This window comes from Lissotriton helveticus, chromosome 5_1, assembly GCF_964261635.1.
Source record: "Lissotriton helveticus chromosome 5_1, aLisHel1.1, whole genome shotgun sequence".
Lineage (NCBI taxonomy): Eukaryota > Metazoa > Chordata > Amphibia > Caudata > Salamandridae > Lissotriton > Lissotriton helveticus.
The window spans coordinates 1,095,571,088-1,095,593,134 of NC_136065.1; the positions used below are offsets into that span (position 1 = coordinate 1,095,571,088).

General features: G+C 40.7%; 1 protein-coding gene across 5 annotated transcripts in view; it reads right to left on the reverse strand.

Moving 5' to 3' along the window:
• Nucleotides 1-22,047, reverse strand: part of SH3PXD2A (SH3 and PX domains 2A) — an 868,884-nt gene that overhangs the window by 257,681 nt on the left and 589,156 nt on the right. The gene's annotated exons all lie outside the window — the stretch shown is intronic.

A 22,047-nucleotide genomic window follows, 5' to 3' on the forward strand; every position in this document is an offset into this window, starting at 1 on the left:
TCCATTGTAGAGAAGGGGCAGGCAGGCTCCTGGTCCTGAGGGTGTGCCCGCCCATCTGTCATCTTCACTCTGAAGGTCTGTCTGTGAGGGGGACTCCCCCACCTACTACACATACCCCCTCCCCAACCCCCTCCAGTTTTCTCTACATCACCAAACAGGCATATCATGTCTCCCTTTCTCCTTCAGCTCATGCAGGCCTCAATTTGCTATTCTGCTTTCCAGTCAACCTCTACAAAGCTCAGGGGCTTCAGTAACACTGTTCTGTTCTCACCTGCCACATGCCTTTGAGGAGGCAAGTCCCTTTGTGCCAATCATATGTTTTCTTTACCTACTACCCTTGTATGCTAAAATGGGCCCCTCCTGGCACAGCTGAATACTCGATACACCCCCCCCCCCACCAACCCAAATGCATAATGGTACACATAAGCCTGACCTTAGGGCAATGACTGATTGTTTTAAAAATTATCCGGCATGTCAACTGGTGGCAGCGGGTGGTATACCACGAGGCATCCCTGGCTATTGATCCAGCGGGCTATAGAAAATATATCATAAACTACGCTACCCAACTTCATAACCTATAAACAAAATTCTATACTAAATATGGACCCATTTATGAACCTGATATATTTTGGGCCTACTGAATCAGGTGGTCAGAATAAATCTATATACACATTATCTACACACTATATACATTTTTATACATTTGCAGAAAGAATATTGTCATTAGAATAAAACCCAACCTTTTAAACGACCACCATAGGTGACGTGATCTAGCTAATGGTAACCTATACTTCTAAATAATCAAGACCAGCTTGTTTGTCAAAAGTAAGATTTTATTTTCTAAATTATGATATATATGTTGTAAGTTTTATAAATGAAATTTATTTGCAATAAAGCAAGCATGATGGTAAGAAATATGGAAAAATACAATTTAAGCAATTGAATCAATTTTAAAGAAAATATATAAAGTTTAGCATTTCTAAAACCTATTTCCCTAACTGAGCTAAATAGTCAGAAATTAAAGTAAAGATTTTTGAGGATTCTTACGTGCTCCACGCAAAGTCCAGCAGCACATCACCCTCATCGGAAAGTCAGAAAGCAGCAGCCAGCCCAACCCTAAGGGCATGACTTTTTATACCTTTCTACGCTAACTAAACTAGCAAAGGAAAGTTTTCAGAAATACTCGACGTCCCATTGGCTGAGAGTGACAAGTGACATGTCACCCGATTCTTAAAAAGTTCCACAAAATCATGTCTTACAAAGACCATTGTCTCTTCCACGTGAAGCCAAAAGCTTCCTGCGATTGCAACTTTGTATTAAGTCATCCTCGCAGCTTCCATAGTCTTTCAGTGCAACTTCCGCGGATGCCAAGTTAAGGACTGACAAAAAGTTCACTTTCGACCTTGGCCATGTCCGACAGAATGATGTCAGCTCATCAGTTTTTGCTTTGTGAATGCAGCTTCAATAAACGTTTTAATTCAGAATGGGCGTCTCGTGACTTTCTGCAGAATTATAGATCAGCTCTTTTTCTGCGGCTCAAATAACTAGGCCTCAAAAGCAGGCAACTTATGATTTCTAGTATAAAACAAACACAAGAAAAGTATTAATGTAAGAAATAAAGTATATTCTGTATCCACCCCATGGTTTACTAATTAATTAACCCACCCGATTAATCAAAATGTTACCTAGCTAATGCAAACAAATAAAGCAGCGTTTATATTTACCAGTCTCCGTTTTTCAATGAGACCCATATGCACCTAGAATAGTAGAAATGACATCACACAGACAAGGAAAAGCAAAACAAGCACATGCTTCTTTTAAGTTTGCAGCAGTTAGTAATGACAAAAACGAAAACAATAAATTATTTTATTATTTTGCACGAACAAAAAGATGCAACATTTATGCACGTTTATGAGCACACATGTTAGTCCCCCCACGTGTAAAGTTTAATCTAGGTTATTTTAGTACGACATATCACAAATCATTAATAATTTTATTCATGTTATGGAAGTGTGACTTTGCGAGTTTAAACAAAATTTTGTTTTCTATCTCGCTCCATCAACTCCCTCATCTGGTGATTAACAAATCACCACACCAGCACTCAAAATTTTGGTAAATTAAATTTTTAAGAAATCGATTCAAATTCATTTGTATTAGTAAACCTAAAAGTCTGTTTCAGCATAATCTTTGCAATTAACATGACGCTCTCTGTGTAACTCCTGTAACTCGATCTCCCTTTCCTCTTCTTTTCTGAGTTTATAGATTCTCTTCTTTTCCTTCAAATGTTTCTTTCTTTTATGTAACAAACAACCTACTTTAGTCAAAATAAAAATGAATACTATTATAATCAAAGGTGCCAGAATCTTGCCAAGAATTGAACTTCCGATATTATGAAACCAGTTTTTAATTGCTTGAAACCTTTTTGAAAGTTTCCCTGTAAAATCTTCTTCTTCTAAAGGAATTATTTCTGAATGCATTTGTGTAATATTCTTAATATACATTTCAATATTCTTACTTTCATCAGGAATATATGTACAGCAATGTTGAACATGTAAAATGCCACAGACTCCTCCCTCTTTTGCTAGGAGAATGTCTAAAGCAAGACGATCTTGAATTACCATGGATCTAATAGCAATAACTTCAACATTCACTAATTGAAACCCATCAGCAGTGTCAGTTGATAATCTATCAACTATAGTGGACAATTTTCTGATTCTCCCTGCATTTAGGGTTATACCAACAAAAGGTATTACAGCTTGGAAAATATCTCCCAGAACTTCGGTAAAAGTTTCTCTTTTAGCTCTATTTACATAATTATGAATTTTAAACAATCCTTCTGAATCTCTGTCAACATGAAACACTTTAGGAAAAACAATTCCCACATAACAAGTTCCATACCAATGGTCTGGAAGGTTATAGTAAGCTTTGTCACCACAAACAAAATAAATTCCAGGGAAGATAGGATCTTTTCCACCTTTAAATCCCCAACCTCCCATAATCTGATAAGTATCTTCACAATTGCTTGCACCTACAAAATAATTATCAAAAAGTGTATTATCTCTTCTAATGCAAAGCTTTCCACTAACAGGTTTGTCTATATGAATTGCAATATTTTCAAGCATTTTGCCATTTAATTTCTCATCCTCTTTTTTCCAGAAGGATGACTTAGTCTGTTTGACTAATTCATTTCTCTTATAAATTGCTCTTCTCTCCTCAACCATATTCAAAAATTTCTTTCCTTCAGCACTTAATTTACATGTTAGATTATTCTTATAAGCATACTCATAAGTGAGTTCGTTAGTAACAAGGAAATATTCTCTCAATTGTTTAGCTTTCTTATGCTTATTTAAAGCATTATCAATTTTAACATTAGCAAAAATCTCATCATAATTTGAATAGTAATATTCTAAACGACCAGTTTGATAAAATAAACTAGTTAATACACTACATGTAACAGCATAAGTGAGAGGAAGCATATTATATGTTACTCCCTCAGAAACAGAAGCGGGTAACTTAACACATACATAACAGTCCTTTGCATCCATTACCTTTACATATTCACTCAATAGTTTTGTGAATGTATTGCTTGAAAAATCACCTATTGATTTATCTTGATGAATGTTAGGCAGATGATCAATTACTTTTGCAGATGTACTATGTTTAGTTTGGCTAACCAGAGTTTTGCTTGTTATGTTAACTTTGTGTAATTCTCTATTCATTTCTAAAGGTATAATCACAGCTAGTATCAACCAGAGCAGAACTAAAATGAGCAGACACACCAGAGTCATCTTACAGCATCTTTTAAAAACAGAACATTTTGAAGTGCTCTCCTTAACATAAGGCATTTTTAGGTTAGTTTTAGCCTCAAAAATAAAAATAAATTTTAAAATTTATATACACCCCCCTTTTAAAATATATTTTTCTTTTATAACCCTAAACAAGATTTCTTCGACCTTATGTCATACATAAGTTTTCTTCTACTGAACAGTTTTTTCTTCGACCTTGTGTCAACTAACAGGATTTCTTCAGCCTTTTGCCAATTTAATAATTCTGTACTTCAATCATTGTCACTAATTTCTTGTATTTCGTTTTCTTCTTCACTACTATCATATATGTCAATAACAGGTGGAATTACTAAGTAAGTCCACTCAGGAGACTTGTATTTCTGGTTTGGTCTAATTATTCTCTTTCCTTTTCTCGATATCACTTCAATTTTTCTTCCAACTCCAATTTCTTTTCCTGGACTCTTTTGACTACTTATTTCTTCAACTTGTTCTATTGGCTTTTTGATCAATCTGACTCTCAATCTTCCACCAGGCCAGTAGTCTGCTTTTCTCACATACTTCTTCTTTGGTTCAGAATTATTTGATTCTGACTTCCAAGTCCTTTTCTTTCCGTTTTCACTTCCACCTTCCACGTCACTTTCTTCAGTTTCGTAGTCTGAAATTTCAATTGACTCAGGAACTTCTCTATTCGGCAATTTCACTCCTTCAGGAACTTCACTTTGTCTTCCATCACTGGTACTCGGTAATTCGTTCTCCTCTTCTTCTTCAATTACCTCTAGCTTCCCAGATTTCGGATTTCTGTTCCTTACTTCAGAGCTTGTTCTCTGCCTTTCGATACTCTCCTGGTCTGAAACTTCTTTTGATTCAGCTTCTTTGTCTTCAATAGGGACAACTGAATCTTCAGTTATCTTTCCTTTTAACAGATTCTCTTCACCTTCAGAATCTATTTCAATTATTTCTAAGTCTTTTCTTGTCAGATTTCCATTCACTGGCACAGTTTCCAGATGTCGACTTTCTTGTCGATCTTCAGAATCTGGAATTACTTCACCTTCTGTTCTGTCTTCTGCTTCAGAATCAGAGTCATCTGTGGTATCACTTTCAACATCAGAATTCTCAGGAGTTGGTATTGGAATAGTATGACTTGGATGAATCCAGCGCTTCAATCCTCTGCACTTTACAGCATTATTAGTGATCAAGATTACCTGCCTAGGTTTCTGCCATCTAGGAGATAGACAATTCCTCCTCCGATGTACTTTCGTTCTGACCCAATCGCCAGGTCTCAGATCATGAGTCAAAACTTTTTCATTTGATTGAGCTTCAGTTCCCACCTGATTAGACACAGAAGTTACCATATCAGATAACCTTTTACAGTAATCCAAAATTGCACTGTCATTTATGCTCAACAGTTTACCTACAGGTACAAAAGCTTGCCTCATAACTCTTCCCATTAAAATTTCATGAGGACTCAGACCTGTCTTTTTATCTGGTGTACTTCTTAATGACATCAAAACAAGTGGAAGAGCATCAGTCCACTTCACTCCTGTCTCTAGACACATTTTTCCAATTCTGTTTTTGATAGTTCCATTTATTTGTTCAACTACACCTGATGCCTCTGGTCTGTATGCACAGTGTATTTTCTGCTCAATGCTCAAAGCTTCACAAATTAACTTCAACAGTTTGTTATCAAAATGGCTTCCTCCATCACTCTCAATAGTGACTGGAAAACCGTACCTTGGGATGATTTCTCTGAGCATTAGTTTTGCTACTGTAATTGAATCACAATGTCGTGTAGGGAAAGCCTCTACCCATCTTGAGAATAAGCATACAATTACAAGTACATATTTCAAACAGTTGTGTAAGGGCATTTCAATGAAATCTATTTGTAACCTGGTAAAGGGACCACCCTCTCGACCAATTATTCCTGTCCCCACCACTGATTTTCTGTTTGGATTCATTTGTTGGCATGATAAACACCTTTGACAAAAAGATTCTGCAATGGTTCTAAATTTGGTATTGAACCATGTTTCTCTAAAAAGTCTGACCATAGAATCTCTTCCTAAATGTGCAGGACCATGATATAATCTGGCCATGTCAGCAATCAAGCAATTTGGTAAGACTATTCTGCCATCTTTGTAAACCCACACTCCATCTTCTTCACGTGGTCTACAATCTGATCTTAACCATAGGTCTTTTTCTTCATCATCTGCTTCGTTTTGTAAATCTCTAATCTCATGCCATGTTTCTACAACAGTTGTTAGCATTAATGAATTTGAATCAGTTTCTTTACTCCTATTCCGATTGTAAGAATAATTTTTCCTTGCGCAGTACTTTGCTGTTTCGTCTGCGAAGGCATTTCCCTTGGAAATATAATCAGTTCCTCTAGTGTGCGCTGCACACTTGACTATGGCAATTTCTTTTGGCAATTGTATTGCTTCAATTAATCTTCTAATGAAAACTGCATTTTTAATTGGTGATCCTGTTGATGTCATGTATCCTCTCTGTGACCAGAGTTGTCCATAATCATGCACAACTCCGTACCCATACTGACTATCAGTAATGATGGTAACTCTTATATCTTTTGATATTTCACATGCACGAATTAAAGCAATCAATTCAGCCACTTGTGCTGAACGAACTCCTTCAAGACATGATGCTTCTTCAACATCTTCGACTGTACAAACTGAGTATGAAGCTTTCAAGACACCTCCTTCGGATCTTAAGCATGAGCCATCTACAAAGTAGACAAAATCCGATTCAGACAAAGGTCTGTCTTTGATGTCTTTTCTTGGTTTTGTGCAGAATTCCATGACATCTAAACATTCATGTTCTGTCTCAATGTCATCAACAATTTCAGAATCAGGCAGTAATGTAGAAGGATTCAGATTCAAACATCTTGAAATCGAAACATTATCTGCTCCCAGTATGATTTTCTCATACTTTGTCAATCTGCTACTTGTTAAATGTTGAGTCTTACCTCTTGTCAGTAATATTTCAACTGAATGAGGCACAAAAACTTTCACAGGAAATCCCATAATGATTCCTTCACTTTGTTCAAGGCTGATACTTGTAGCTGCAACTGCTTTCAAACATCCTGGTAATGCTTTTGCAATTGGATCAAGAACTGCAGAGAAGTATGCAATAGGTTTCTTTAGATTTCCATGTCTCTGTATTAATACAGATAATGCACATCCTTCTCTCTCACTGCAATACAGTTCAAAATCTTTCTCATAATTTGGCATACCCAAAGCAGGAGCTTGGCATAAGCTCTTTTTCAGGTTCTCAAAAGATTCCATCTCAGCATCATTGAGAATAATTGGATCTTTTACATCTGATTTGGTCAGTCTTTGTAGTGGTTTTGCAATTACTGAAAATCCACTTATCCATTGTCGACAGTAACCTACCATTCCCAGGAACATTCTGACCTGTCTTTGTGTTTTTGGCGGTAACATTGCTTGAATCATTTTTATTCTCTCTATTGTTACTTGTCTTTTTCCCTTTGCAATTCTGTGACCAAGATATTTTACTTCTTGTTTGCAAAACTGTAGTTTTGCTGGGGACACTTTATGTCCTTCTTCTGCAAGGCGATTTAACAGAATTATTGTGTCTGTTACACAATTTTCTCTTGTCTTTGCAGCTATTAACAAATCATCAATATACTGCACCATCGTAGACCTACCTGGTAAGTCTAAATCTTCTAATGATCTTTTTAACAATTCATTAAAGATTGAAGGACTTTCTGTATAGCCCTGAGGGATTCTTGTCCATCCAAGGGTCTTACCTTGGAATCTGAAAGCAAAGATTTCATAACTGTCTGGGTGTAAGGGAACAGTAAAGAATGCATTGCAAAGGTCAATGACTGAGTACCATTCAGCATCATGTGGAATCTGAAATAGAATTACTGCTGGATTTGGAACCACAGGACAACATGGAATGACAATTTGATTAACTTTTCTCAAATCTTGTACGATCCTAAATGTTCCGTTAGACTTTTTAACTCCCATAATTGGTGAATTACAAGAGCTACTCTTCATTTCCTTTAATACACCTTGTTTGATTAACTTTTCTATTATAGGTGTAATACCTTCAATTGTTTCTGTTTTCATTTTATACTGTGGAGTATTTGGAAATTCTATTCCCTGTTTCAATGCTATTTTTACAGGATCTACATTTTTCATTAGACCCATCTCATTTCCAGTAAAATCCCATATTTCAGATTTCACTGTTTCTTTTAGCTCTTCAGGTAAATCTTTTTCTTCAAATGCAGGAAACAATTTTGTTTCTTCTGCTTCCATCATCATCATTGTCATTCTGTACAAACCATCTTCCTCCATTGTTTGTAATTCAACTCCTTCAGGAGAACAATATATTCTGCAATTCATTTTACATAGGATGTCTCTGCCTAATAGATTTACTGGACTACTGTTACAAACCACAAATCTGTGTTTGTCTCTGTAATTTCCAATTTCGACTGGTACTGGATCAGTTAAGTCTGTTTTAATTTGCTGATTACTTACTCCCACAACTTGGATGGTATCCCCAGAGAGAGGTAGGTTTTCAATTTCCACTGATCTAACAGTAGAACGGGTAGCACCAGTGTCCACTAGAAAAGTGATGTCTACATCATTAACTTTCCCGTTTACATAAGGACCAGACTGGTCAACCTCAAGAGTGGCTCCAACAACACACTCTTCCTCCTCTCTCGGGCACCATCAGCAATAATCATCAGAATCACTGTCTTGACTTTCTGTTAATAAAAATTTTTGTGAAGCATTTTGCATTTGAACCTTTTGCTGCTTTTGCTGTTTTTGTGGTTTTATTACCTGTTCACATCCCTGAAATCCCACGTTTGGATTATATTTTTGAACTCCCCCACAATTCGGAAAAGGTGGTTGTGGCAATTGGTCTTGACGATTATTCACCTGTTGTTGTTGCTGTTGTTGTAACTGTCGCTGAATATTAAATTCATTTAACCCCTGTTGCATCTGTAGCTGTTGCTGCATGTTAACACCATTCTGCATCTGTGGATTCAATAAGGGATTCTTTGAGTTTCTAGGAGGATGAGGACACTCGTCCCTCCAATGTCCAATTTCGCCACAATTAAAACAAGGTAATCTTTGTTTCAGCTCTTCTATCTTTGGGCTAAATTTCTTTGGGAAATTATTACCTTTAAACTTTCCTTGTATCTGGTTTGTATTTCCAGTTTGAACAAAATTAGTGTTCTTGTTTCCCATGCTGGCAATCTGTTGCTCAGCCACCTTTACCTGAGCCCACATGGCTTTCTCCTTCAGCTTTTTCTGTTTTACTTCTAATTCATCGCTACAATATTTTGCTTTTCTTAGAATATCATCTACAGATAGTGCTTGCCATCCGACAATACTAGTTCTGATCATTTCTCCAATTTCAGGTTTTAGTCCATAAACAAATCTATAGATAAAATGACTCATGTCTTTTTCATCTAATTTTTCATAACCACTGTATTGTTTAAAGATTAACAATAGTCTTTCATAAAAAGAATGAACTGATTCTTTTGTTTCCTGTTCTGTTCTTTCTATTTTAACCCAATCAACTTCTTTGGGTGGAATTTTGTTTTTCATCCAAACAATTACTTTCTCGTAAAAATCCATTACAAGTGGATTTGGGGCACCTGTTTCTTTGATTCGTTCAGGTTCTGCTTTTGGCCAACTAATAGATATTTTACATTCTGTCCAAAGATCAGATGGGACTACAATGTCAAAAAATCCATCTAAATCAATCCACAGAACTTTTGACACTTTGATAAATCTATCGACTTGCCTGTACCACTCAACTGGTTTCTCCCTCAATTTTGGAAAGTCATTTGTGAATAATAGAATGTCCTGTCTTGACCATGGGACATGAACATATCCTCCACCTGCAACTTCCCTCATTGGAAATTGTTTTGACAATTTTTCCAATCTTTCATCTTCCTTTCTTTTGGTCCATTTCACTCTCCATTTGTTCAGTTCTCCTAGCTTTTTGATATAGACAATCAAATCTTTAATGTGAACTATTCTTCCCATTGAGTTCAAACTCTCAATGTCACTTTCTGAAAAGTCTAATCTGTAATGCTTTGCAAAATTCTTTTGTTTACTTACATCGATTTCAAGTTCTGCAGCTAGATCCTCTAATTGATCATATTTATTTTTCGTTTTCCACTGAATACTTTTGCAAATGAATAGTAGTTCATCGTCCCGATAATAATTTAAACTATCTGGGCCAATTGTTCCAATTATTAATTCTTCAATATTAGCTTTTAATTTGGCCACATCAAGTTTTGGTGTGGTTACCCTAACTTCAGGACTTCCTACATCTGACATAGCACCCATTGGTGTTTTTGGAGATAAATCCTCATTAAAGGTTAAATCAGGCATTCTCGATCTAGAAGTGTTTAATTCAGTCAAGTCTGAATAAAATTTTTCAGCAGGTTTTTGAATTTCTGTATTTAAAGGAATAGTTAATCCATTTTTGTTTGTATCTCTTTGATCAAATACAGGCTGAACAGGACCTATTGTTACTGGAACTGTGACAGCTTCCATGCCTTTTGTCATTCTTTTAATTAATTCTTCTTTAGACCTTATATATTCATTATAATCAACATCCTCAACATTTCTTGTCTCTCTTGCATAATCTTTTGGTGGTTCTCTTGCTCTTGGAGTCATTGAGAAATGTCTACCTTCATTTCGAGCATTCTCAAATTCTGATCTTCTAGGAGTATCAGTGATTTCACAATTATTTGGATAAAGTTTAGGAGCTTCACTAATTGGAGGTGCACTCGGTGAAGTTTCAGTAGAAACCACCGGAGTAGACCATGATCTAGGAGGTCTCAAAGGCTGATTAGGCTGTTTCTTTCTAGCAGTTGTATATATTTCTTCCATAACTGCATCCTCAGATTCACTTTCCATAGATTTCCCTGTAGGAGAACCCATTACCATTTCATGAATTAAATATAATCCTTCACTCATGTTTCCCTGTCTCCACATTCGCAATCTATCTTCATGAGTTTCTCTTTTCCATGATGGATTTTTAGAAGGTCTTTTAATTCCACTAGCTTCTCTTTGTAACTGATACATCTCGTCTTCCCACTCAACTAAAGCTTCAAATTGAGTTGGTCTCGGTTTTGGAACAAGAGCATTCATTTTCTCTCGTAAGTTTCTTAAAACTCTTACATTAAATGAACCATCATCAGGCCAAGCTAAAACACCATCGTTTTTAGTATAACGTTTCCAACTGTCGAACCATAAGACAGTATGATATCCGTATTCACCTTCCATGTACGCTGCAGGTGTTTTATACTTATGAAGTAGTTTACCACCTCGCGTTTCGATTTTCTTGTCAGGTGAAAATAAATTCTTAAATTTCTGAAATAATGTTGTCTTTTTCTCAACATGTTTAAAATGATAACTCATTTTTAAGAGTTAAATTTAATTCACAAAATCGTTCGTAAAATATTTCCGGGATGTTCCGCAAAACAACCAATCCGTGCGCGAAACACACCAACAGGCCAATGGCAGTTGAGCTGCGTCACTTTTCTGTTCAACCAATAAATTTAGAGTTTTTCCGAACGACCAATCAGCTCACAGGCCGTCAGAGACTCAAGAGCCAATCAGAATACAGCTTGTGACGTAGGTCACCCAATCCCAGTGCGGCTCTGTGACGTACACAGCAGCTGCGGTTTCTCGCTTCTCACTCCTGGCGCTTACCCCTCCTTCACAAAATCTTTTCACAGCGCCATTTTAAGGACACTTTTCAGTGTAAATTTATTCTTAACAATGACTATAAAGACAACATCTGTTCGTTTCACTATTTAGGATAGTTTACATACATTCAAGTATCCACACTTCGGAATAGACGGCGCTATTCACACTAAGGATAATATTCAATTGTCAATAGAGTAACCTTACCCCACCCTTCTAACACGTATAATTATGAACTCGCTTTGCTCTGAACCCACCGCGAAGTGAAAGTTCTAAGAGTTCCACTTGAACATAAAATACAATTCAAACTCGCACTTTTACACGGAAAATTCCCTAAATTCAAACACACATGAAATCCGTACAGGACTCTCACCTGTTTATAGAAATCATGCACCGTTAGCAAAATAACGACGTTATCCGTACAGGGCTCTCACCTGTTTATAGATATGAAACATGTACCCGTACAGGACTCTAACCTGTTTATAGATAATCATGCACCGACATTACTCTACCCTTCACTCAAGCTCGAATATAACTAATACTCTCATCACAGTGAGTTTTATGGAAGGCGCTTTGTCCCTATTCTCATGCTGCTTTGATTTCTTAGAAAATCCTCACTATTCAAGATTCAGACCTAGCCCTAAAACTGTGCTGCTCGGCGACAACACTATGGTACACGGCGATACCTCTTGTGATACTCGGCGATATCACTACAAACTGAACAGATGGCTTGCGTGACTAATTTCTCGCCACACAATCTATACCGGTATAGCTTACAGATAGGCACGAAAAACGAACTTAACATGTGTTAAAACATCGATCCTATTTCCATACCATGACGCAACCCTTAGCAACCAACATATTACCTTGGTTACCTCTTAGCAACCATCCTCTGCTACCAGAGAATTGATCCAGCGGGCTATAGAAAATATATCATAAACTACGCTACCCAACTTCATAACCTATAAACAAAATTCTATACTAAATATGGACCCATTTATGAACCTGATATATTTTGGGCCTACTGAATCAGGTGGTCAGAATAAATCTATATACACATTATCTACACACTATATACATTTTTATACATTTGCAGAAAGAATATTGTCATTAGAATAAAACCCAACCTTTTAAACGACCACCATAGGTGACGTGATCTAGCTAATGGTAACCTATACTTCTAAATAATCAAGACCAGCTTGTTTGTCAAAAGTAAGATTTTATTTTCTAAATTATGATATATATGTTGTAAGTTTTATAAATGAAATTTATTTGCAATAAAGCAAGCATGATGGTAAGAAATATGGAAAAATACAATTTAAGCAATTGAATAAATTTTAAAGAAAATATATAAAGTTTAGCATTTCTAAAACCTATTTCCCTAACTGAGCTAAATAGTCAGAAATTAAAGTAAAGATTTTTGAGGATTCTTACGTGCTCCACGCAAAGTCCAGCAGCACATCACCCTCATCGGAAAGTCAGAAAGCAGCAGCCAGCCCAACCCTAAGGGCATGACTTTTTATACCTTTCTACGCTAACTAAACTAGCAAAGGAAAGTTTTCAGAAATACTCGACGTCCCATTGGCTGAGAGTGACAAGTGACATGTCACCCGATTCTTAAAAAGTTCCACAAAATCATGTCTTACAAAGACCATTGTCTCTTCCACGTGAAGCCAAAAGCTTCCTGCGATTGCAACTTTGTATTAAGTCATCCTCGCAGCTTCCATAGTCTTTCAGTGCAACTTCCGCGGATGCCAAGTTAAGGACTGACAAAAAGTTCACTTTCGACCTTGGCCATGTCCGACAGAATGATGTCAGCTCATCAGTTTTTGCTTTGTGAATGCAGCTTCAATAAACGTTTTAATTCAGAATGGGCGTCTCGTGACTTTCTGCAGAATTATAGATCAGCTCTTTTTCTGCGGCTCAAATAACTAGGCCTCAAAAGCAGGCAACTTATGATTTCTAGTATAAAACAAACACAAGAAAAGTATTAATGTAAGAAATAAAGTATATTCTGTATCCACCCCATGGTTTACTAATTAATTAACCCACCCGATTAATCAAAATGTTACCTAGCTAATGCAAACAAATAAAGCAGCGTTTATATTTACCAGTCTCCGTTTTTCAATGAGACCCATATGCACCTAGAATAGTAGAAATGACATCACACAGACAAGGAAAAGCAAAACAAGCACATGCTTCTTTTAAGTTTGCAGCAGTTAGTAATGACAAAAACGAAAACAATAAATTATTTTATTATTTTGCACGAACAAAAAGATGCAACATTTATGCACGTTTATGAGCACACATGTTAGTCCCCCCACGTGTAAAGTTTAATCTAGGTTATTTTAGTACGACATATCACAAATCATTAATAATTTTATTCATGTTATGGAAGTGTGACTTTGCGAGTTTAAACAAAATTTTGTTTTCTATCTCGCTCCATCACTATGAATCAGCTGCAATCCCGTTTTAGGAAATACGCATTTGATACACAATAATATATTCCTTTTAAAATGCCTAACAGCAGATGTACAATAACACCGTTTTAGTGATTTTAACTGTTTATGTTTGTTTAATTAATTGCACGCAAAGCCTAGTAAGCACTCGGAGTCATTTCGGTTTCCTAAACTGCAAACGCTCTGAATAATGGTGCCGAGGGTTTCCCATGATTAATAAAAGGTCCAATCTTTCATGAAGACATATAAGCCCAATTATACCAGAGTCCGATCCGAAATAGTTACATAAATCATATATATACAATTTCTCAAATTATTCCTCATCGCCTCATTTTCTCCATACCCGGTAACTATGGGGGTCAATTATCAACATCTGTGTTCCAGATTTCTCTGAAAAGCATGCCATTTTACAAATATCTGCAACATTTGAGTGCAACGGGCAAAAACTGCTGAAATAATTTGTCCTTTTCCTTCAATCACTTGTAACCAAATAGCTTAAGTAATTATCCTGTTTTCCCTGCTGGTCGAAAATGTTGGCCATTGCATAAGTGCAGCAGCTTTGGGATTAGTCTAGACTTTGGACATGCCATAATTGGGAATGAATTTCTAACTCTTAATCTTTATGAAGTAAACTTTTTTCCAACATCTCTGAAGACCAATCCGCTCTACAAATACATAGCCAGGAGAGAGCATGGTATAGCATTACTAACAATAAACTTAAGGCTGATGTTTTCTATAATAAAAAAAAGTAGAACTGTGGTAACGCAGGCCCTACCTGCGTGCCGTGGAGCGGAATTGTGGGGGCGGCCTGCTCTCGGAGGTCGTCCTGGGGGGCTGCTGGATGGCGGAATGCTGAGCCTGGGGGATATGGGACTTTACCTCACGGTCACTCCCACTGGAACTGGGCCGAATGACTTGAACTGCCTGTGGGTGGGGGGGGACACACACCCCCCAATCTGATTGCACAAGTGAGCCTGTAGAGACGGAGCCAAGCATTCAGCGACCCTCCCCCTGAACTTCCGACTTCTTTAGCTCTTTAGAGCGTTTGGACGATAACATGTTTTGCTATCGACCTTTTGGAATTGTATCTTTGTTCCCCCTGTTTTTAGAGCCTGTTTGCTCTCTTTTCTTTTCAACTGTTTCCCTCACATGTTATGGGTGTGTGCGCAGAATTTTGGATGCTGTGATTGGAGATCTGATATGCCGGGTAACTGCACTGACCATTGGTGGGTGGCGGGCGGGAGGAGCGGGGGTAGAACAGATGCGCTATGTCTGCGATTAAACTCTGCACCTGGAATGTGCGTGGAATGCATACGCCATCGCGCCGTTACCAGATATACTCATACCTTAAAAGACATCGTGTGCACATAGCATTGTTGCAGGAGACCCATCTGACTGGCCCGGAGACGCTAACGCTACACCGCAGATGGAGGGGTCAGCTGTATGCTACCAGGTTCTCCGCTTATGCACGGGGGGCGTTGATCTGGGTGCGCCCCGGAGTTCCCCTCGCACTCTCCCGTTGTGAGGTGGATGTGGAGGGCAGATCTGTGGTGATCCATGGTAAATTGGATGGCCAGCTCATTGTTCTCGCCTCTCTTTATGCCCCTAACACAGAACAGGGCTGCTTCCTCACACGATTGTCATCAGTACTAGCACCCTGGCCCGGTGTCCCACTGTTACTTGGGGGTGATTATAACTGTGTTTTAGACACATCACTGGATCGGTCGTTCCCTCCGCTAGCCAGTGCGCCAGCAAATGGGGCCATGAGGGCACTCAGGGACTGGGCGGCGCACTGGAACTTGCATGACGCTTGGCCGACCGCAACCCACAAGCAAAGGTATACTCCTACTATTCAGGTGCTCACACACTGCCCGTTAGATTAGATAGATTCATGCTCACAGGCGACCTGCTCCCTCACGTCACGGACACTCATTATCTGGGCCGCACCCACTCCGACCATAACCTCCACACTCTAGACTTAGCCTGGGAACGCCCACATCCACCGGTCCGCACTTGGAGACTCCAACCAGATTTGTTATTGGACGCCCCGTTCCGGGAAGCGCTATCGTCCCGCCTATTGCAATACTTTGAGGAAAACAATAATACTGCCTCCACTCTGCAATTTGAATGGGACGCATTCAAAGTGGTTGTGAGAGGGCACTGTCTGGGCACGCAGATTGGCATGCGCCAACAAATAAAGGGAGAGCTGACACGGGTGAAATCTATGTTACTGACTGGGGAACAGGAAGTGGCGGAGGGCGATGACGAGGCACTGGTGGCGGCTAGGGAGCAGCATACACAACTACTTGACAGGCTGAAAATCTGAACTTCGCTGCACACTCGGCGCAAACTCATCACCTCGGGGATAAGCCTGGCAAATTACTATTGTGGTTAATCAGACGGGACACTCAGACTGCCCCAGTGACGTCCATCTGCGTGGCTCAAGGCACCACTGTATACACGCAGAGGGCTATCCATGACGCCTTTGCGACGCACTACGGGGCCCTTTATCGGTCTCGACTGCGGGTTTCCTCTGCCGATCTGATGATTTATCTGTCCGCTATACCCCTCCCGGAGATAACTGATGACCTGGGTGCGCCGCTTACGTCGGAGGAACTCCGCACAGCTATATCCTTCCTTTCTAACGGTAAATCCCCGGGACCCGACGGTCTACCCGCGGAAATTTACAAAGCCTATTCCATTATTCTAATTCCGGAACTGCTACGTGTGCTTGGCGCGGCTATTGCGGACTCCGATCTCCCGCCCACACTGAACGAAGCGAATCTAGTATCCCTCTTGAAGCCGGGTAGGGACGAGACCAACATGGGCTCATATAGGCCATTGGCCCTTCTTAATACAGATTATAAGATCCTGGCATCCACGTTGGCACAGCACTTGGCCCCCCTGGTGCCCGCCCTTGTTCATGCTGACCAAAACGGTTTTGTACCGACTCGCAGTACGTCCCACAATATAAGATGGCTGTTTAGGATACAGAGCCTAGCTATGCCCCGATGGCCTCACTCAGGATGCCTAATCCTTGATCTTGAGAAGGCGTTCGACTCAGTGGAATGGCCCTACTTGGTATCGGTGCTGCGGAAATACGACTTAGGCGACGACTTTTTGCAGATGGTGGAACTTCTGTACCAGAGGCCCATGGTGCGGGTTCGTACGGGCAGGCTGCTCTCGGGCCCGATCCGAGTCTGCAGAGGCACTAGGCAGGGGTGCCCCCTTTCCCCCCTAATTTTTGCTCTCATAATGGAGCCTTTGGCGGCCCAGCTTCGCGCCTCTGGTGTGGACTGGGGCATCCCATTGGCCGATGGGATTCATGTGGTGTCACTATATGCTGATGACCTGCTGCTCTATATCAGAGATCTGACCCGCTTCCCTCCTGTGCTTACTGACATATTCCGCGAATTCGGGGAGATGTCGGGCCTTAAGGTCAACTGGGCGAAGTCTGGTGTGTATTCCTTTTATGCTGCCACGCCAGAATGTGCAATTACGGTACTGGAAGATCAACTTGTCTGGTACCCCAACACTTTTCGCTATCTGGGGATATATATCTACCGAGACCCTACTGACGTGTTAGATGGCAATTTAACGCGAGCAATTTCATCGCTCAAGGCGCAGGTGACTTTCTGGAACTCTCTTCCACTCACTGTCCCAGGTCGGATTACCCTGACGAAAATGATTATGTTGCCCAAATTGTTGTATTTCTATGCTAACCTTCCAATCTATGTCCCCACCCGAACGTTTCGCGACTTGGAAACCCTAGTCAGGAGATTTATATGGAACACGGGAAGGCCCAGGATCGCCCTGAAAACATTATATGCGCTGACGGAATCTGGGGGTCTGGCAGTTCCTAACCAGGAGCTCTACTACCTGGCTGCACAGTTACAGTGGGTGACCTACTGGTTGTGGGGGAAAAACCTAGGAGACACAGCCACGGACACCACGGTCAGGACGACGGCGCAAATACACGCACTCTTTCACCCTTTAGTTATATCCCGCTGCCTGGAACAGCTGCACCTAGTGGTGGAGCAGAAATGTTATGTGAGGAGCTTGAAACTTACGAGCTCCATCGAGCCATATGCTCCGAATTTGCCGCTACTAGGGACCCCCTGGGAAGATGGCGCGTTCAAGGAAGCAATGTTGAGCAGTTGGACTTGGGCTGAAATAGACACGCTGGGGGACCTATTTGCGGACGGCGCCATGATCCCCTTCAAAACGTTGGCTGCAGACATGGGTCTGCCAATGGGATAGTTCCTTACGCATGCGACACTCATACGCACGCTGACCCGGGCCTGGGGCGACCTCACAGACGAATCTCCGACCCATCTACTACTACAATATCTACATGTGATGGGACAGGGGTCCCACGTGGTGCATTGGCTTGCACAGGCCCTACACATACATATGCAGTTTTCCCCCCAGTGCCTGCGAGACAAATGGACGGAAGACAGGGGACGAGACTGGACCGATAAAGAATGGGAGGTAGTACTAGCTGGAGCACTTCACATCCCTCGCAATTCACGCCTCAAAATCATACAATATTACATCATACACCGTGCATATTTATCCCCAGACAACATAAACCATTATTTTGGACTCACCACATCGGCGTGCCCTAGGTGTAGACTGGTTGATGCAGGTTTCCTACACATGCTCTGGTCCTACCCTTTCTTACACGACTACTGGAAAGCGGTATCAACCTCCCTGGCGGCAGTTGTGGGGGAGGTCTACCACACACGTGGGAGGCATGTCTGCTGGGCCTTTACAAACGCACAAAACAGACAAGAGTCCAGGCCAGGTTTTGGGACCTTGGATTGGTAACAGCGAAAAGGCTTATCACTAAGCGTTGGAAGAATAGTGAGCCCCCCCAGGCAATACACTGGCGCACCTCCTTCGACAATTGGGCAAGGGCGGAGAGTGTAGCTCTACACAGAGAAGAAACGGCGGGGCTCCGTATGTATCCCATAGCCCAGGCCTGGGATGACACTTTAACCGCTTTCCACCGGGTGTGCCTGCGGGAAGGTATTACTTAGTTATGCCCCCCTTTTGATCTCTGCCCTGGCGAGGGGTGTCGATGCCGGAGGCTGCCCAGAGTGGCGACCCCACGCTCGACCCCCAGCGGGGCAGCGGGACCTGTTGGTACACACTCAATGGGCTCCCTGTTGCGTTTCAAGGGATGTGATCTTAATGACGCTGGGATAGAGCCCTTAGCCGCTCCCCCCATCCCTCCTTGGCTCCCCCGCTGCGGCCCTCCTCCTCTCTCCTTTCCCTCCTCTACCTGCACGCTTCTCCCCTATGCCCCCACTAGGTGAAGTACCTTGCACTCCGCACCAGACACCCTACACTGATGATATGGCACTACCGGTATCCACACTCACACAGGCTATTGCGCACTTGATTTTATTTTAGGTTTTAGTCTCCCCTTCTGGGAATTGTAGTTCTGCGATTGTTGATTTACGTTCCACATATTGAATATCGCTGGACGCGCGGATCCCTTTGGGCTCTCCCGTGCGTCCGTAGTCGCCAACTTAAACATACTGACATTGCAACCCTGAGGGTACGCGACGCTTCCTTTGAGAATGGAACGGGAGGTATATCCAAGCAATGGGGAGGCAAACGAGTGATACATAGGTTCAGACACTCTGCACCGCCCCGGAAGCCCTGACTTCCTCTTACACACTAATTCAGACGGCACCCAATCGCTGGAGGGCACCCAAATTTGATTTGTAGGATGTCATTTTTGTTTATTCCCAGGGAATCATCATCATTCCTGGATTGTTTATCTATTGTAAAGGTTGTTCTGCCATAGATGTTTCTTTTGCAGGACAAGTGTAGATGGTCCTTTCACCTTAGCAAACTACTGTTGTTTTGTGTCTTTTTGTACGATACGACACAGCACGTTGATCCTGTACAAATTACTGCTTTATGATGTATACGTAATTACGAAATGCAATAAAAGATATTCAAACAAAAAAACAAAAAAAGGTAGAACGAACTACCAGAGCTTAGAAAAAGTAGAAATGAGCAATACGATGCTGATAACGTTATATAACGTGGCACACCAAAACATGAAACAGACTTACACTGTGTAAAACACGTGGCATTTAAAACCAGCAGACTCCTTCCTTTCAAACACTCTGCATAATGAAAGACCAGGGGTAATGTCCATCTATGCAACAGCAACGTTGTGAGGACACAACACCTCTCTGTCTCCCGAAGGTTTCTGCAGAAGCGCTAAAGGAGGAGGTGATGAACATGCATGGGTCAGTGAGTGGGAAGCCATTTTGAAGGCCATTCCCACATATTATGAAATTCGCACAATGGACGAGCCTTTGGATTGAGCAAGTGTCCATCCACATGAAGTCATTAAAAAAATAGAGAGCACTTGATGGAGTAAAACATCACAGGATCAGGTTTAACCACTGACAGGTGACCACAGTACACCTCCTGGTCACAATCTGCCACACACTCAGCCCATCACAACAAAAGTGACAAGGAAAGCAAAGGACAGCAATGCATGAAGAAAATGCAGCTTCATAGCTCCCTGATCTCTTTCCTGCAATTGGATATTTTGTTTGGCCAAACTGTGATCATCCCCTACTTGCAGCATGAAGGCCTTCCCATGCCAAGGAGATGACTAATGGCACTTGGCACAGTCCCTCGATGATCACCCACAACCTGCCATTTTTAAATCCCTCCTCATTCATCCGCTCATACGAAGAAGATCACTGAGCTCATCACCGCCATGTCTAACAACTTCACTGGGCTGAAGACCAAAGGCCTGTTCTTACTTTGTCGGCAGCTATTAATCTCTGCAGCATTTCCCCTCACCTTGGTTAACACTCCATCGGGGAAGGACTTACAGGAGTTGGAAAAATCTATACATTCTGACCAGCACCGCTTTGCTTCGTTTGTAATTTTTTGGGAATTATGTTTCAACTAAAAAGAGAGGTCATTGAGTAATGAGCAGCATGAGCAGCTTTAAGTGCTCACGTTACAAACTTTGTCCAAACGATAATTGTTTCCATCTTCCGAGATATATATTAATAGAAAGAGCTAAATGATGAACAGGCAGATTTCACGACCAACAAGTTCTACGCATAAAGACTGCACTGGAAAACAGATCACTGGAAGACAGGAAACCAAGGAGGTTTGGTAGGGAAAAGAGGTAATAGAGAGCACAGCGGAGTAAAGAGAGATGCGTGTGCCAGATTCCAAGGACTTCAGGATCTGGTAAATGTCCAAAGAGAAGAAGATCTGGTCTAGTGGCCGACGACTAAGGAACAAGGCGACAAACTAAATCTTACCTTAACTCCGGTACAAGACCTAACTGTATGATCAGAGCAAATTGCTATATCCCTGTGCTGCAGGGCTCTTATCTTGCAATATATATATATATTAGTTAGAAACAGTATAAATACTAGTAATAAAAAAAAAAGACTGGACTTGAAATTGCACTAATTTGAAATCAATAAAAATGAAAAATTCTCAACTCGGGGCATATTTCGATCTGAATGTAGCGCATATTTCGATCTGAATGTAGCGCCTTGACTTACGATCTTCCTAGTCTAGGTTAAATCGTGCTGGCACCCTTACAAAGCTATAGTATTTGTTATGACTATTAGTAGTCATTGCATTTTGATGCTTAAAAAACACCCATGGTTTTAACAGCTTGGGCACTGCAGATGTCTAGGCCAAACACACAAAGATGGTACCCAGGATCTGGCCTTTAACAGCTGACATTTTTTCTTACCAAGATGGCCCCACAAACGTCTAGAATGTAAATATGGTGAAGGGCGAAAGCTGCAGCCCCCACCTTCAAAGTGGAGACAATCTTTGATTTCTGTCAGCAAATAATGATAATTATTATTGTATGAATGACCTTGTAGCAGGTGGGCTTCCAGTAGTACACTTCGTGCTTAAATCTTTTGCAATTGTAATGGACGTGTCTACAATTATAATTTATAGGGGGAAAAAACACTACCACAGCCCAAAATAGTTACTTTATAAATAAGCTGAGTCTTGTGCAGTGCTTCACAAATACAACTAGGAAGAGTAAAGTGAGCAGTAGTCAAATTCACT